The following is an 18,523-nucleotide window of genomic DNA, read 5'->3' on the forward strand; positions in this document are numbered from 1 at the left end:
GTGCAGCGACTGCAGCCATCCAAAATAATATTTGTCTCCACCGAGACTCACAAGCCCCTTGGGAAGGGAAGGACCAGCTATTCAGCAACGCCGTCAGATCCCAGGGGGAACGTTTTGCTCAGAGAATGGGAGTTCGGAGGATTTCTGCAGCTTCCCCTCCCAGTCTCAATTTACCTCACCGAATTAAAAGCAGTGTGGGCTGGAAACGACGTTAAAAGGAAAAAGATGACAGAAAAATCACACTGAGCGTATTGTTCTGGATAAATAAGACACAGGCGTGTTGCAGAAGGTAGCTAAACCCATCCCACAAACGGTCTTCTCCTGCCAGGAAGATGTGACAAAAATAATTACTTGGTCTATACATAATTATTGTGCTGCTTTGAGCAGCTGCCTGCCCTTGGCACAGTTAAGGGAGCTTTTGCCTGATATTGGTTAATGACATTAACCATTAGCCCCTTAATGTCCTGACCTGCTAAACAGGCTGGAATGTCTCCAATGATGGTGCTGGGCACCCACCTACGTGTCTGTCCATGCTGATGGGGGAGCACCACGTGCCTGTTGCAAGAGAAATGCTCCCAGGTGCCATTCCCAGTTGCACCAGTGCCTGGAGATGGATGGAACCCAGTGCAATCCTGCATCAAGATCTTCACCCAGGAGATACTGGTTGTCACTGGCAGGACCATGTTGGCCACACAGATGCCAGCAGTGGTTTGTGGTACTCATGAGAGGTAGGATCAATGCTGGAAAAGACAGAATTGTTTTGATGATGAAAAAAAGAAAGGGAAGAGGTAATGAAATCACGTTTTTTTTTTTCTCCCCTGGGTGGAGAAAGTTCCAAATCTCTCCAGTTTTGGCCCAGCTGCCAGAAAGTGACCTGTTTCATGGGTCACTTGGGGAATCCTCCATGGAATAAATTAAATGCTCTTCATTTAATTCTCTCAAAGGAGAAATAAGAGTTTTACAACCAGCTGTCAAATGCTCAGCAGCTAAAATATCAACAAAGTATGACAGATGCAAGACCAAAAAAGCCTCTGAGGTTTCCTTTTATTGACTGGAAAGTCTCTGGTTTCTATCTTATTATCTTTCAAACTAAACTGATATGAGCTGAACAATCAGGAAATTGAATAGCATCATTGGCAAAGACAGTCCTCTCCCAAAATAGCTGACAGTGATGAATACCCGAGAAGACCGACCCATTGCTTGGGCATGGTGGGATCTAACAAAACAGCATTTGATCTTATCCCACACAACCCATTTGGCCAGAGCTGATGGAGAGCCAAACATCCTGCTTCTCCTTTATCTGGGAATAATCTAATGTTTGGGTCACGTGGAGCTGGGTTGCAGATTGATAATCGCATACTTGAAGATCACAGGCTATGAAAATTATTGCTGTGCTGGCTGGAATAAATTATGCAAAGCAATGCGTTATCTGGGAGCCTGCAACGCGCAGGCACACGCGCACACGCACACTTCGGTGATCTATCGCTCTCCATGCAGATGTTCTGCTGCAAAGACACTTTAATTAATACATTGAAAATACGTTTCCTGCCTTGTCTGAGCCGGAGATGAGCAGGGAAATGACGCTGAGTGGGGTAAAGCCCCCACTGCAGAAGAAATGAGGAAGGGAAACGCAGTGATTTAAACCCAGTCAGAACTAAGAGGTGTCTGAGCTGGGGCCCGGTCGTGCATTGAGCTGGTGTTGGCAGGAGAGTGAGTGGCAAGAACTGGAGATGCCCTCCTGGAGGCACTATGGGGCTATAGCTGTAGCACAACCCCTCAATCCTTACTATTCCTTCTGCTGAGAACATCCCTTCACCCACTCTTCATCCCTGGCATTCCCACTGCCTTCCTGTGCATCACCAGGAAGGACCTAGGTTAAGGCTCAGTGAGTCACTGTTCAAAGCGGAAACCAAACCTAACGCTTGAAAACTTGGCTCTTCCAGAAGGGCCACTGAAATGGAAAAGCCCAGTCAAGACACCAACCACACCAGCAACATTTGGATATAAATACCTTTCCAGCCAGAGAAATAACCTGAGAAAGCAATTTCCACCCCTCAATGCAAACTGAAAGGGTGGGACATCTGGCTTAATTAGGAAAAGGATTTTTGCCTTTCATGCTTTTCTCCTTTTCTATTTTGTTTTTACTGACTCTCCTGCATCACCTATGAGACTCTTCCTGTTCAGATCAGTGAGGGAATGCAGTGGCAGCAATAAATACAAAGGGGCAATGATGTCACAGCTGTCCTCAGCGCCTGCCCCGGTAGGTGCAGCCCAGTGCTCCCATAAGTTATCCCTCCCCTGTGCCACTGCGGGCATTAGTGGTGGTCTCACCCACCATATCACAAGAGGAATCTTAAATCATCCCACCAGAAGGTGAAGAGACCCACAAAAGGATGGGAGAGGAGACTGGGAGGCAGGTCAGCAGGGCATAAACCAAACAGCAGTGTTAATTCAAGTTTGCATCCTGATGGATCGGGAGAAAATCCCATGGGGAAGAGAGGGCAGAGGGAGGTGGGGCACTGGGGCAGGAGGAAGGATGAGCCAGATAGCAGCCAGACTCCCCAGAGGGGGCACATTTGCGGGGACACTACTCAGCAAGCATGTCCTGCCCAGCTCACAGCTGATTTGGTGACATTGGGATTGTTGCAACCATCCCACACGTTCTTCTTGTAAAGTGATTCTTGGCCATAGCCCAGGATTAATCCTGGGTGGGAGAGTGGGAGACTGGAACTGTTTTCCTGCGAGGAGTAGCTTGTGCCTGGAGGTGAGTGGGGTCTGATGAAAGAAAACAATTTACCACTCCAGGGTCTGTCCTCACCAAGGGGATGCACCAGCAGGTGGGGTGTGGGATGCAGCCCAGCTGGGCACCTCTGTCATGTTCCATCAGGACTCAAGAAGAGTGATAATCAAAACCCCTGCATGAATCTAATCAGCATGGAGGGCTCTGGCCTCAAGCAGGGAGAAACCCAGATATATTCCCTGGAGAAAAAAGATGTGAAATTAGCCTTGCCAGGCTAGGGAGTGCTTTTAAATTGCAGCAGAAGTGTTTGAGAGATAGCTCTGCTCTCCACAGGAGCTTCTCCCCATCCTTGGGATTTAAGCCTGTTAAATAGTGGAGTATGATGATATTATCTGTTTGTATTGCACTTTTTATCATAAACAGTTCCCAAAGTGATTTGTTATCATGTCCTTTGAGAGCTGCTGAAACACAGGCCCCTGGTGGGAAGCAGGAGCAGAGCAGCCACCACCCCACTTACAAGGGAGAGGAAGGGGGAATTTGGACCAAAAAAAATCACATCCTCGGTTCCTCAGACCCTCACAAACCAGCAAGGATGTGGGATTTTTGGTCCTACCCAAAAGATCTGTGTACAAGAGAGGCCACTCTGTCTATCTGATGATAGAGAGGTGGGATGACAGAGAAAATTCTGACCTTGGCCAGGTTGGGACTAGAGGCTTCTGGGAAAAGCGTTATCTCCAGCCTCAAGCCCAACCCATCCCTCACTGCTCTGCACTGGACCCACATTCCCCCCAGAGAACACAGCCTGTGTTCACCCCAACTGCCAGGCTTGAGCCACCATCCCTGGGCCTCGCTCAAGAAAGAACACATGGAAATGCATTTCTCCAACCCTCCTTGTGGAAAGACAGTCACGCAGCACAACCTGGGGTTATTTCTGTAACCTCTGCTCAAAAATTGCCTGACCCACCAATATTAGAGCATGGACAGGGGGAAGGTGGTGTTAGAGGGAAAATGAAATGAAAAGTGGAGGGTCAAAAGAATGGAAGTAGAGAAGGAGTGAAACTAGGAGAGGAAAAGCAAAGGGAAGATTTACCTGGCAACAGCCAGGAAGGGTGGGAGAAGGAGAGATTCGTTGCAGCCATGCAGTCCCTGCTGCTGTGCAGTCCCAGAGGATGCATGCTGTGTCTCTCTCTGAGGATTCCTCTCCCTGCAGAAGTTGCAGATGAGATCCCAGCAGCTGACAGTGGCAGCAGAAGAAAATGAAGCAAAAACCTTTTCCAGGTGAGGAAATAGCTGCGTTTCTCACCCTCCCATTGACTCCAAGAGGTTCAGGGGTTGGCATCTGCTCTCCAGCTCCCAGCCTAGAAAAGGGAGGATCGATGGGGTTACGAACTCCAGTGGAAAGCAGAATCTCACTACTGTGTTTAGACATAAAATTGAGCAGTTTTTTCCCAAAGTAACTGCTGGAAGAGCCCAAACTCTGCAGCCTCCAGGCCAAAACTCAAATAATCTGCTTCACCCGCTGGGGTCTAGAGACCCCAGCTGCAGAATTAACCTGGCTGCCCTGACCTCCCCTCTGGCCCTTGCGTGGGGATGCCAGGAGCCACTGGCCAGCTGCATAATTAGGACAAGTATTTCTGTGTGTTTTCCTTTGATATAGGAAGATGGACAGATACTTTGCAGAATCATTTCCTTCCCCAAAAGCCAAGCGCAGTTGCTGTGCCCAATTCTCCTTCCTATGGCCACCTTTTAATCAGACAAACTGGGCACAGGCACACAGACCTTCAGAAGCATCGTGGAGCCTGCAGCTCTGTGCTGGGAATATCAGTGGAGAGATGCAAAGTGATTTCACTCACAGCCACATTGTTGCTTGACTGACACCCTGTAATAAAGAGATTCGCCACATAATTACTGTGCATTTGGGATGCAGCACCGGAGATTATTTTAACCCAGTGACAGCCTTAAACAGTAGTTAAAGTATATGTTTATATTAATGTTATTAGTTATTTTTGTGTCTTTTACACAAAAGGCTTTTCTTTGAAATGGCAATACAGTAAACAATGGCTCAAGCGTCTTCCAGAGAAATCTCTACCTCTACTTTTGGGTGAACTGTTGAAGGATCTGAGCTGAGATTAAACAAGTAACAGCTTGACTTGAGGGTAACAAGGGGTGCAGGATCAGATGCCACTGTCAGGAGCTTTTTATCTCTCACTGCTACATGGTAAACACAGGAGCCTGAAAAAAATCTCTTCCATACTTTGTGTCCTGCTGTGGCAGCATGTGACATGCTGCTGGTGACTGAGACCTGACCTATGTTAGCACACCTACAGCTGGGCACAGCCAGGATGGGGCACAAGTGCTGTCATATTCAGGTATCTATCCCAACCTTGCCAGAAAAGATGTTAATCTAGACTTATAACAAATGAGAGAAGGAGCTGGGCATTTACTGGTAGAGAATAACAATAATAAATGATGGGTTTTATTAAGAAATATTACCTAGAAAGTTTATTTCTATTCAAGGGCCTCCAACAGCCAGCAATATAATAAAGAGGAAAAAGAAGATGGAAAGGGGAAAATTAGAAAAATGAAGGTGATCAAATAAAAACTCACGCCTGTATATGCCTTAAGTCAATTATACCTAGGTGTTGCGGTTGGGTTTGTGTTTTCTTGCAATGAAGGAAAAGCCTCATTTCATAAACTGATACAAATTATCCTGGAATCAAAATGAAAACGGGTGCAAAAGAGGTGGTGAAATATTATCAGTCAGCAATGGGAACACCGGTCGTTCCATCACTGTCAGAGGGAAGTTGTGGCTCCAGCAGATGCGCAGAGCCTGGTACAGCTCCTGGTGGTGCCCCTACGTGCCACGGGGGTAACACACCACCTGGGAATGCTCCTCTTCTCCTGTATTTGACTTATATCCACTTCTTGCTGTGACACTGAGATGGACACAACAGACCCGTCCTGGGGCTCGGTTGCATCTCTGCAGTGTGGTCACCCACCATTAACTATGTGACTCAGGCATTTTTCCCAAACTGCTGCTCAGTTCCCAGTCGGTAGCAGAAGTTCTCCTCATTTGCCCTTATGTCTGCGACCTTGCACTGCTGGCACTCTTAGATTTAATCACTTCTACTCATGTCGAGATCACCCAGGTCTTCTGGTATGACATTACGTGCCTCTTATTGAGGATATTTCTCAGCATTGCATCTCCAGAGCATTTCATTAGCATAAGACTAATTTTTATACCAAGGTCATTAATTAAAACATTATATGATGAAAACATTGGTATTCCTGAGACCTGCCCTTGAGAAAGTTGCTGAACTGTCAGCCCTTCACTCAGTACTTCCCTACTCCCCATTGCCCTACCTTTTATTCCACTAATTCCCACCTCCTCTGGTTTAATTAACAGGACACGAGACAGGTGAGGCAGCCAGGCTGTGAAACTGCCCAGGAAGCTCCACAGCAGGACCCTCAGCCCGCTCCTGGAGCACCATAAACCTTACATGAAAGGAACAGCCTTACAGCATTGCCACATCCCGGAGGGATGTCACTGTTAGCACTCGCTGCATGTGGATCACCAAAGTTACTGTCTGTGTGTACCACAAAAAGGAGGCTGGCAGGGAGGACACTGAAGTGCAAGGTACAAGAAAGAGAAGGTCCCCAATGGATGGAGGAAGCCACAGTGCCCACGAAGAGCCATTCTGGAGCTCAGACAATGCCCACATCCTCATAGCCCAAAGTCTTTTTAACTCTTCTCTCTGTCTGAGTGGCAGGCAAGAAGTAACCTCAATGATTGCATTTCTTTGTGTGACCCCATCTAAAACTTTCTGCATCAGATAAACAACTCCCAAGGGTCAATTAACATGTCTTGAGATGATTAGAGTCTGACACTGATGAAACCCAGCAGTAATTAGCAAATTAAAAAAAAAAAAAACCCTTTTGATTAGTACTCAGCATAATTCCCTCCAATTATTCAAAGTTCATGACTACAGGGGGTGGAATATCTCCAGGAATATTTATTTATATCCCTATTTTTTTCCAATCAACTTTGTGAATCTAGTTAATCATCAGCACTTGAACTTGTTAACTTGGAGAGTTTCAGAGCTGTCACTCTCTCTGATTGCTGGAGACAGCCCAGGGAAGAGTTTGGGGAGCACAGAGAATCCAAATTCCTGTCTCAGGCAAAGAAAAGAAAAGAAAAATAAACAATAAAAAACAAGAAGAAAGAAAAAAACCAACTCTCTGCAGCAGCAGAGAAAATAAAAATACAGTGCTTTCCCTCTCTTTGTTTAGAGTCACAGCTTGGTGCTGGCATGTTTTGCATCAGGCTGTCAGACAGTGCTTTGCAAAGGCAGGCAATACGTCTCCTTCTGCACATGGACAAAATCCTCCCTGAAAAGGTGCTCATGCCTGCACAGTCCAAATATCTGGGCAGGAGCAGCCCAGGCAGCCAAGCTTCCCTGAAAATGTGCTCCATGGTAATGCAGGCAAAGAATGGCCTTAAGCTATGAAGCTCCTCGTCTGCAGGTGCAGTAAATCAGCTCCCCAGCCAGCCCCCCGCTGCGGCTGGGGCAGGGCTGACCTGCCCACCATTCACAGGAAGCGAGGGCAAGCCACAAAAAAGCTGGAATTGCTCTGGAAGTCGCTGTTGCCTGCAGGGAAGCTTTGCTAAAGCATTTCATGCCTGCCTTCAGATGGTATGAGAACAGTTTTTCTGCCCTAAATCCTCCCACATCCTTTCCAGCAGGAGAGAAGGGACCAGGAATCACAAAACCTCTCCTTCACTATCCCTGTCCAAAGCTGCTCCAGCGGCCACTGCTCCTGGGCTGGCTGAACGCAGAGATGGGGCGGGGACCAGCATCCCCACAGTGCTGTCAGAGGATGGATGTGTGACCACATCCCACAGCCCCATCTGCTCTAGAACTACTGCTGTGTCCTTGCTCTCATAGGTGCCTCCAGATCTAAGGGAAAGGCAGATGAACAGGGAGTTATGACATGCCACCACCTCAGAGGTGGAGCAGCACAGGGCTTTACTGGGAAACTGCTCCAATGGAGTCAGATTAAAGCAAAACTTTGATCTGACAAGCACCCTCTCATCTCCTGACACAGGCTCTCAGCATCCCCATCTCTGCTGGCCCTTGCCTTCCACAAGCCATGTTGCTTGGGCAGAGACACTGTCCACCCTGGACTGCCCTTGCTGACCTACATGAGCAAGTGCCAAGAGCATGGGGATGTGACCACTTGGAGAGTGGGCTTGCCAGGCTCTGAGCTGCAAGTCCTCCATCCTCTGCTTCGTTAAAAACTTCTTCCCTGCCTGAGTGAGCCCTGAGGGAGGGAGAAGTCTAGTCCCAGATAGGAAGACATAACTTAAACCTTTCAAAGCCACTTTTCATTGGACTTTTCTATATTCATCACTGCAGACTAACAGAGATTTTCTGTCTAGTTTAGATGATTTTTTTTTTAATTTAATCCTATCCAGTGAGAGCCCTCTAGGGAGCTCCTAACCCTGCTTTAATAACATGCTCATTAGTGAGGTTATTCAGGGAGTGGTTTCTATTTGACACTCCAGCATCTTTCCAATTAATGTTGCTTTAAAACAAGCAAACCTTAAAAAAGAGAGAATATCAAACAGCTCAGAGTTAGCACTGCGGGAAGCCAGCAATTTCCTCTGGATTTTCATCTCCCTTCTCTCCAAAATTTGGTTCTTAGTACCGCAGCCATTTGCTGAGACAGGAGTAAATTAAAAGAGTACAAGGCCCTGCCATCCTGGTAGCTCAGGGGTGTCAAACCAGAAGCCAGAACACCGAGTGGGACACCAAGGGTTGTTTTGTTGAGCTGGATTAGGTCCCACATGCTGCATGCTCTGGGTCATTCAAATGCAAGGTTGTACCAACGCACACAGGCATTCCCATGAGCCAAGGGACAACAGAGTGACATTTTCTGCCATCTCTGCAACTGGAAATCCCTTCATCAGCTCAATAGCTCCCAGCAGAGGAGGTCTTTCTTTCCCTTGGTCCCTCCCTTGAGCATGTCCCTTGAGCACACACATTTGTGTGCAGCAGTGTGGGCTGCTGCAGCTGCCGGCAGGATCCCAGGTGGAGGGGCTGTGTGAGCGAAGGGATGTTGCCACAGCTGCTGGAGCAGGGACACAAAACTCCTCTGACATCTCTCTAGATGACTTGGCTCACCCATGTATTTACAGACTGACTTTTCCCCTTGGCTTAGTTATTCCATAATGGGATGGTCCAAGGGCTGAAACAGCTCAGCCTGATCTCTGAGCTCATTTCCACGCAGTGACATTGTATTTGCCAGGAGTGTGCCTTGGTTTCCCTTGGATGAAGGTGAGCTCTGGACACATGTCCCATCACCAGGTGACCAAGAAGAGGGAGAGAGCACAACAGGTGCTACAGAAAGTGAGGCATTGCATTATCTGGACATGAGTAACATGAGTTTCAAAACATGCTCACTTTGCCCAAGATAAACAGGACTGAAGTGTTTCCTTTGCTGCCCACCACTTTCCCTACTGCAGTAACAGGACCTATTAATTTTAGGTGTAGAAAATTGAAATCTGGGTCAGAAGTGTGGAAAGCAGAGGCACACACAGTACACAGCCCACTGCAAAGAAATACCACCCTTGGTAAGTCAGCAGCTGCAAAGGGAGCAGGACAGGGACAAATTCTGCACTGTTGGAGGGCCAGCACTGCTCCACCGACCAAAGAGAGCTGCAGCCATTTGTACCCAGCTGAGCTGGGCCCTGGAGGGCTGAGGGCAAGTGCTGCCTGGGCCAGGAAGGAAATCAGTGGTGAAACAGCAAGAGAAAAGAGACTGTGAGTTCCTAGAGCTGGTAACAGTACCGAGAAGTGACTTGTGTAGGGCTTCCCTCTGTGTTGTCCTGAAGTAATTCCCCATGATTTGGACTGAAATAAGTGCATAATCGTGTTGCCTACCACAGCTTGCTGAGCACATGTCACTGCCTGTGACACATGGAATAATGTCGGCGTTACCTGATTTGGGGAACAGCTAAACTCTAAGTCTGCAGGCATCCTCCACTTTCTATTATCCCAAGTCCCCCTTAGGCTCCTCTCTTTGCCTTCCCCAGTCTTACACAGAATTTTGGCTCTTTCCTTGTTAATTAAATGACAGCCGTCTGCAGCCAGAGCTTGAATTACACCTGCCTAAAGCGATCAACAATGATTGGAATTGTCGTATCATTTTGATTGCAAAGATTCCCACGCAAGTCAAAACAAGCAGGGAGTGCAGGCATATGCTGAGAGCTATTACCAGGCTGTGAGACGGCTTCCCTTCTGCCAACATGCACCCAAGGCCTATCCCAAGCTCTTCTCTGCAAGAGTGTAAGAGCGAGGCTAAGCAGAACGATTTTTTTCCCTTGGCCTGTGGCTCCTTGCAGTGGTTTGCAATGGGAGCTGAAGATGCTGCTGCTGGCCAGAGGTGTCTGTGGGACCCGAGGTAGTGCTAGAGATGAGGCACAGCCCACGAACATCCTGATCTGCTGTTTCAGGATTATTTCTTTACACCAGGCTTGCAGCAGTTGGTGTTTTCCTGGCTTATTTTATGGCTGTGTTGGAAGAAGAAAAGCCAATGAAAGGGATATAAGTGAAATAGGGCAAATTAGAAGTAGGCACATAAAGATGAAAGAGTACAGATCAGTGAGGCTACATGGAAGCTCTCCCCAGCAAGCACTGTGCCTGGATTTCCCCGGGGATTATCAATTCCTCTCCGTGCTGCACTGTGGTGCAAACACAGTCCTCCTCTGCAGTTGTTCTCCACTCCCCCTAAAGTCCTGACCATGCAAGCAGCAAATGGGATGCCCAAGACTTCCCAGTATATTGGGAAAAGTCTGTCCCAGAGTTTACGGGCAGCTGTGATGGCACAGTTACGCTGGGAATGCTGGGAGAGGACTTGCAAGCAGCTCAGGGGGAGGAGGGTCAGGCACCAGGTGAACCCCTGATCAGCTCTCAAATCGAACCAGGCACAATGTTTTCAGTAAATATCAAACCACCCAATAAATGGGCAATCCAAGAATCTAAAATCGCTGGTGAAATCAGGCTGAATTTGGGAAAACTGCAATGAAAATCCCTGGGGGAAGGAGGCAGAGGGAGGATGTTGCCCTCTGTAAATGAAACTTCCCACTATGGTTTCAAAGCGCGGTTTGCTTTAAGACCAGATCTCATTTTTAAAGTGAAGCAGGGAGAAGGCAGAAAAAGTGTTTGTCAGGTCAAATAACCTAAAGCAAAATATTTCAGTTCAGGTCTATTGAGACAGATGGGGTCCCCAGCTGAAATATGAAGTGGGGAGAAACTGAATCAATTTTTTTCCTCCTGATTTCTTGGGTCAGCTACCAGCCAAAAGCCTTCTGACTTGCCAGCTCTGCTCTCCAGCCCAGGGCCATGCCAGGGGCACTGCCGGGGTGGGGGAACATCTCCCTCCTGCTCAATCCCACTCAGGAATTGCAGTGCCCCTTTCTGTTGCTACAGAAACAGCCATGATGTCATCCCCACAGATGAGGAGGTAGCGCAGGAGCTCCCGGGAAGGGCAGAAAGGTCACACAGGATTGAGTCCTCCCTGTGCCAAACCCCAGGCACCCTGTCCCCCAGCATGCAAAGGTGTGCTGGGGAAGACAAGAGCTGCAGGACAAGAGGTGAAAGGATTTGCGTCCTCAGGAAGCACATTTTAAGCTTTCTATACTGAAAACTCACATATTTTTGGAGGTCTGGAATAGATTCTTCAGTGTACTGGTTTGGAGCAATAATGACATCCAGTGGCTGGTTAGCTTAGTTCTCAAGGGGAATCATGCACAAGCATCCCCCATCCTGTTGCTGCTGAAGGGTGTTAAAGTGGGACAGGCTGGAGCAGATGGACGTGTTTGCAGGTCACTCCATACTCCTGTCACACCTGGAAAAAACAGCACTAGGATGAGCCCTATGGCTCCTCCACCAGCTCAAGAACCTGCTCCCAGGACATGCTCCTGCTGAATCCTCCCCAGCACGCCCCAAGCCTGCTTCTTTTGAAGTTAAAAGTCTCTTGATTTCAGAGAGGGAGCAGAATGAGAGCCAAGAACTCTACTTCTGGCTGCTCCAGGCATACCCCAGGCATACCCCAGGCTTGCTGGAGAAGCACACATGGTGAACACCAACCTCCAGGAGCCAGTCAGGCAGTGTGGGCACTGTACACTGACACAGTTTGTGGCACAGAGTGACAAAAGCCGAGATACCTGAGCCCAGGCTGAGCTCTTTCTGTGCTCAGGGAAACCAGGGAATCCTGAAACACTGGGACACCATGTCAGGATACATGGGCCACAGGTTGCCAAAACAGAGCAACATCATTGGATGTTGCCATGCGAAGGGTGACACTGACTCCTGTGTCCCACAGCTTTCACAGCAATTGCCCTGAAAGAGGTCCCCAGGCACTTACATTATGGGGAAGGGGCCAAGGCCTGGGGCACATCATAACCTCAGCATAGGAGAGGCACTTTTGTCTGCATGGTGGGCAGGAGCACATCTCTGCGGTGTCAGAGGGATGGTCTGGATTCAGTATCTCCCCCCAGCCATGCTGTCCCTCCTTCAGTCCCAGACAGGCTGTATGTGCGCCATTTGGAGAAGCAGTGGCTGGAGATCCTCTTGGCAGACCTCCTCCTGCAAGGTCAGGCTCCCAAGCAGGCACAAAGCCAACCTAAAAAAAAAACAAGCAGCATCTCTGGGCCTTTGGCAAGAAGCAGAGTTGTGTCCCTTTTGCCCAAGCCAGGGACCAGGACAGCACCACCTGGGGGTCTGAGGCACAGAATATCAGCAGATTTATGTGGGATGAAACAAGACTCAGTATCTGGGCCTCAGCCACCACAGTGGGTTCGTCACATTGACAGCAAAGGCAGGAGAATGATTTATTTGAAGCCAGAGCCCAGCTGTTGGGGTTTTAAGGTCTCTGAATGCATCCCTTGCAAAAAGGCAGGTTGGCAAGGCCTGTCAGGAGCGGTTCCTCTACTCATCCCTGCCAACGATTACTGGGTCAGGCAGAGGCTTCACTCTGGAGCTGATGGCTTTACATGCATGGATGTTCCCAGTTCCCCTCAAGGCTCCAGCAGCAAATGCAGCTCAGCTCACGTGTGCCTGCCCAGACCCCAACCAAGCCACTGAGACGTGAAGGATGCAGTTATGCAAGCGGAGAGAGCACCAGTGCCTCTGCCCCTGCAGCTCACTGAGCTGGCACAGGGGCTGGCACAGCCCGGGCTGTCGGCACTGCTGGACACAGCTGAGCATCACACGGGGGCTGCACTCACCATGCAGGCTCTGGCACTCCACGTCTGGCACCTCACATCACTGCCAGAGTGGACTGGATAACTGGGATCAGTGTGGATCCAGGCCACGGCCATGGCACGGACTCAGGAGTCTCTCACCCCTTGACAGCAGCCATGAAGTTCTCCCTCATATGTGCTGTGCTAGGAGTGTGAGGTTTGCCTCATGTCTGCTTCTCATCTCAGCTGTAGCTGAATCTCAGGAAGAGACACTTTGTCCAGGACGAGCAGATGGAGATTCATCTCAAAGGAACCTGGGAGAATGTTAAAGTCGATTAAGCCAGGGGTACTAATTGCAGAGAGTCAACAGGCATCTCTTGCTGCCCTGGAAGATGTGCAAAGACCCATGAACAGTCAGGGACACAGATGATGAGCTGATTTAAGGAATCACCTCTTTAAAAAGCCACTTTAACAGTAAGGTCATCACCTTGTTGAATGATCCCACGTGACTTACATTTTCCCAGCACTGATCACAGCAGTTTCTATCACAGCCTATAAGCACACATACACCTTCATTTCAGTGAGGCAGCTGCTGTGATGGCCTTGCTCACACTCCTCACTCCTCAGAGAGGATTGCTGTGTGTGCCCAGCACCCAAACACAACTGCAGGGGGAAAGTGCCTCCTGGCATTGCTGTTAGCAGGGCAAGTGTATGGTTTAACAGCTGTAATGGGCCTCAGAACTGCCTGTCTCCAGCTCACAGGGGAAAGGGTTTCTGCCAACACGGTGCTTCTCCATGGGATGTTTCACCCAGGTGATGAACGAACAGGCTTCTTGTTCTTTTCTGCTCTTAAAATTAATAGCAAGTGCTCAGAGTCACATCTGCATGGGAGAGGCACTCTAGAGTCCGCTGTGCCTCTCTCCTGCTGTTCCTGACAGGCCACCAGTACTTCAGCAGTTCCAGGAGAGGAGAAGCCCTGAGGCTCTCCCCTTGAAGTGCCGTGTGCTGCCTTTACAAGGAAGTCTCTGCTGAAGTGAGGGAGAGATCAGCCACAGCTGGTCCAGGTGTAACCCTGGCCAACACATCATCTGGCTGGGACACCTTCATCTTTGCAGAGCCTTGGCAAGACCCTGCCTGATGCCAGGAGCCTGGTGGTCTCAACCAGCTCTTCTTGACCAGCTGCTGGTGCACAGAGCCAAGATCACAGAGAGCAGGAAGCAATTCAGGACCAGTCCTGCTGTGGAGGTTTCTCAAGCAAAAAGCAGAAGAAAGAGACTGTTGCACAAGTGCAGGAAAAGCTCCTCAAACACTTGGTAGGGATTTTTCCTGGGGAGGCATGAGGGACAGCCAGCATTTGAGAGAGCAGGGAGGCAGGATGCAGGTCCGACCCCAGCAGTAAGTGGACGCATAGCCACAGGCAATGCTGCCAGTGGTTTGCAATCTCCTTTCATATAGATGCTGTCTCCCTCACCTTCATTTCATTGCTATTGCTCATTTCTGGTCTGTAGGGAAAGGAAGAAAGGAGAAAGAAAAGGAAAGGAAGGGGGAAAAGGGAGAAAGAAAAAAGAAAGAAAGAGAAGAAAGAAACAGGAAAGGGAAATGGAAAAAGGAAAGAAAAAGAGAAAAGCTATTGCAGACCCAAAGGACCCTTCCAGCCCAACATTTAATAGGTTTTCTCCTGTTATATTAGCACTAGACAATCAAACTGTTCAGCACAAGGTTATTTCCCTCTAGGTTAGAGTGGTGACTTGGCGAATGCTTAAGGAGATCTAACAGACATGTTATTGTGTTCGTGAAGGCTGAGGGATCACCAAAAGCTCGTGCTGGTCTCTAATGGCCTCGTGCTGCTGGGCATGCTGGGTTTGGAATGGGACAAACCAGAGGTCTCAGCTGAGGGACCTCACACCAAGCTCTGCCTTTGTCCTGGGAGGAAGGGACCCCATTCCCCGGCCACCCGCAGACATTTGGCAGTTGTCTCCCAGTTCACCTGTGCAGACATGTGGCTATGCTGGGCTTCCCAATGTGCAGTTGCCAGCTGCCATTGAACAGCTGCCACTTGGCCTCCTGAGAGGGCTGTTTCCTAATGCCAGCATCAAATCCTCCATCACTTCTCAAAATGCTGTGGGAACAAATACATGTTGTACCAACATGTTACTGCTGCAACCCCTCCTGCCCGCACCCGTGCTGTGCACTGAGTAATCTGCTGCCCAGTTCCACTGTGGGTCCCAATCCACAGCCAGTCCCACTGCTAAAAAGTGGGTTTCAGTTATAGAAATGGATTTTTTTTCCCTCTTCCAGCTAGTGCCCACAAGGTACAATTTTGTCAGTCATTAATTAAGCAAAATCATGTATTTCCTTCCTTCAGGCAGGGCTCCTTACACCCTTATATCTTAGCCTCAATATCCTCTACTTTCCTCCACAGACTTAATTTCCTTCATCTTTTGTCCTGTAACTCCTCCCTGCAACTTCCCATGCTCGTGCCTCTCTCCCTCCTTCCCTCCTTTCCTCCCTCCTTCCCTCCCTCCCTTCCTTCTTTCCCTCCTTCCTTCTCCTTTAATTGTTTTCTTCTGTGTTTTTTTTCTCTTTTCTGTTTTTTCTCTTCTCTTCTCTTCTCTTCTCTTCTCTTCTCTTCTCTTCTCTTCTCTTCTCTTCTCTTCTCTTCTCTTCTCTTCTCTTCTCTTCTCTTCTCTTCTCTTCTCTTCTCTTCTCTTCTCTTTCTCTTCTCTTCTCTTCTCTTCTCTTCTCTTCTCTTCTCTTCTCTTCTCTTCTCTTCTCTTCTCTTCTCTTCTCTTCTCTCTTCTTTTCTCTTCCTCCTCCCCCCTCTTCCTCTTCCCTTTCTTCTTCTCTCTTTCTTTCATACTTCATTTTCTTTGAATGCTCTGATTTCAACCCAGAGTCACCATTTGTGTCCTATTCCCCCCCCCCCCCCCCCATTTCATTTTAGGCCTCTAATTTACCAGGATTGAGTTTTATTATAAAGAATAGAAATGTCCATGTAGTTAAAGCTCTGGGGCTGAGATATGGGTTTAACTCCCATCCCTGCCACACTCTGTTTGTACAGTAGGGTGCTTAGATATGACAGCTGTGAGACCCACAGAAAATCCCTCTGAGGCTTATTTATGGAGGATGGTACAGTGCATTTGAACATCTAGTCCCTACAGGTGCAGAGTTGTTCAATCTCACATTTTCCTAGTCCATGTGACTCTTCTGTGGAGTTTAGAAACCTCAATATCTCCCCAGCCTGGCATTGCTCTGTTGCTAGCATAAATCCCAGCTCCCCTGTGCTGCAGCAAGCCTTTTAGAGCTCTTTTAAATGACATTACCTTTTCCTTGTACATTTTTGATCCAAAGCACAGAAGAAAGCTAACAGAGGGAAATCAGCACTTTAGCTTGGTGATGTGGCAGTTCATAAGAAAGTCAGCTTATGTGGGTTTGGATGATACAGAAATTGGCTAGTGGGAAGAATATTTACAGGAGTCTTTTCTCAGCTTTGGAATTAGAGAAAATAATCCTACTAAATTAAACAAAAGTGATAATAATATAAAAGAGTGCTCCTTAAACGTAACAGCTTCCTTCCTTGCCAGCAACATAGAACTCAATGTTTTCAACACATGTATAATGCATTTTTAATGTAAACAGCGTGAGGCAAAATTCCAGCATAGGATGTGAAAGAGAAATTGTTCAGGAAGGGAGCTGGGGAAATTGCTAACGCTGCAACAGAATGGAACTTTCTCTAAATCCCAAGCTCTGTCTGTGGGGCATTACAGCATCAATACCATTATCGCTGCACACCATGGGCCGCTTATTGCCTTTAATTATGTTAGTAAAATAAAGGATCCTTTCTGGCCGGACTGGATGGACAATGTTAAGCCATGCTGGAAAAGCTGGATAAACCTCATTAAGGAGAATTTGGCACAGGGAGAGATAAGGCTGTGTGCTCACCAAGTTCAGGATACTTCAAAGGGAAAAAAGGCTTTTGATAATGGATTTCTCAGAAGTCGGGACATGACTGGGCACCTTACTCATCCTACAGCCAACTGCTCACAGAGGAGGGGAGGTCTTCCTGGAAAGGGCCCTCTGCTCATATTGCCACTTCCACAGACATGTGCTGTAATGGTGCTGCATCATAACTATAATTTTAGGGTTACAAGACTCTGCCCCTTTGTTTCAGTGCTCCTGAAACCACAGAGCATGCAGTGAAAGGGCCGTGGCCCCAGGCACGCACACAATGGGATGGCAGATCCCTGTGGATCTGCTGCATCCAATGGTTCCCAGACTGTATGGGCAGCTGGGCTGCACGTTCTCCTGTGCTCCATCTTGTGTTTGCATTGAAGACACGGTGAGGGAGGAAGGAGCAGGGTTATTATGCATGCAGACAAGAGTGATCAGGGAGGGATGGCAAGGACACTTTGGGGACAAGGTTAGAATTCAAAATGATTTAGACAAGTTGGATGAAATGGCCCCAAATACCGAGGTGAAATGCAAACTGGGGACAACAGCAAGCCCTGCTGGAGGCACAGACTGCTCATATCCAGGGTGTGAATGACTGAAGGCATGCTCTTTATTCCAGAAAGGAGCTGGGATAACAGCAGTCACAGGGCAGGGGTCTGTCCTGCAGCTCTGTTCTGAATGAGGAATGGTCCCTCTCGCTGTGTAGCCTAACAAGTGGCAGAGGAGGATTTTAGTCTCGTCTCTCCCTCAGCTCAACTACTCAGTCCTTAAGGCCTTTAAAAGATAACCTCCATGAGGAAGGGAATGGTCTGTCTTCTGCAGCTGCAGCAGACAGGACAAGATGACACAGGTTTGAATTGCAGTGAGAGCAAATCAGGTTAGACACAGAGGACTGTTTACAGGGTCTGGAGCAGATAACTTTGGCATGCTGGGGAGTCTCCATGCCGACAGCTGTAAACTCTCCTGTTAGTGTACGAGTCTAAAATGCCATCTGTGTGGCAAGAGGAATTTGGGAATTTTACGCATCCTCAAGGAGAGGAGGTGGTCTGGGTTCCCCTGAAGCATTTTCCCTAGCACAGGGGAGGCAAGGCCGGTTCATTGTCCTATGTACTAACACTGCTCTGAATATTGGGAAAAGATAGAAGCGATGCTATTTTTGAAGGCAATATTGAACATAAATAGACATGGCAAGGTGCCAGCTTCAAACCAGAACTGTTTCCAATAGAGCTGGGTGAGGCACTCAAAGAGTCTTTTGAAAAATCCATTAAGGCTCCATCAAAACAAGGAGCTTTTCAGAATGACAGACACATAGGTGCCTTCTTCATCTCATTCATTGAAATAAAAAAATCAGGCACGTTTTCTCCTTATTTCCTTTCACACAGACTCAGCCCCTCCAGAGGAAAAAAAAAATAAATTCAAGTTTCTGTTGTGGAGAAGAAGGCAGCACCATTTCAAGTTTTAACAGATCTTCTATTGATCAGGCTTAAATTGGCTGCGTGCTGCCTGCAGTTGAGCTCCGCTGCACTGCTGCTGACATGGAAAGGACTTAGCAGGCAAGCAGAGAGCTCACCAGCCTGCAACCCTCA

General features: G+C 48.2%; 2 long non-coding RNA genes across 2 annotated transcripts; one reads left to right on the forward strand and one right to left on the reverse strand.

Moving 5' to 3' along the window:
• The first annotated feature begins 2,275 nt into the window (after nucleotides 1-2,275).
• Nucleotides 2,276-4,633, forward strand: LOC113990649. The gene is made up of 3 exons (XR_005567236.1): nucleotides 2,276-2,417; nucleotides 3,951-4,018; nucleotides 4,398-4,633. It is a non-coding gene; the product is annotated as an uncharacterized LOC113990649 (long non-coding RNA).
• Nucleotides 4,634-6,815: 2,182 nt separating this feature from the next.
• LOC120325309 lies at nucleotides 6,816-14,117 on the reverse strand. Its single transcript, XR_005567240.1, has 4 exons — nucleotides 13,032-14,117; nucleotides 12,170-12,427; nucleotides 11,455-11,650; nucleotides 6,816-6,909 (listed from the first exon to the last, which is right to left on the reverse strand). It is a non-coding gene; the product is annotated as an uncharacterized LOC120325309 (long non-coding RNA).
• Nucleotides 14,118-18,523: the final 4,406 nt, after the last annotated feature.

Source organism: Pipra filicauda, unplaced genomic scaffold, assembly GCF_003945595.2.
Source record: "Pipra filicauda isolate LSUMZ 115617 unplaced genomic scaffold, ASM394559v2 scaffold129_size2064235_pilon, whole genome shotgun sequence".
NCBI classification, from domain to species: domain Eukaryota; kingdom Metazoa; phylum Chordata; class Aves; order Passeriformes; family Pipridae; genus Pipra; species Pipra filicauda.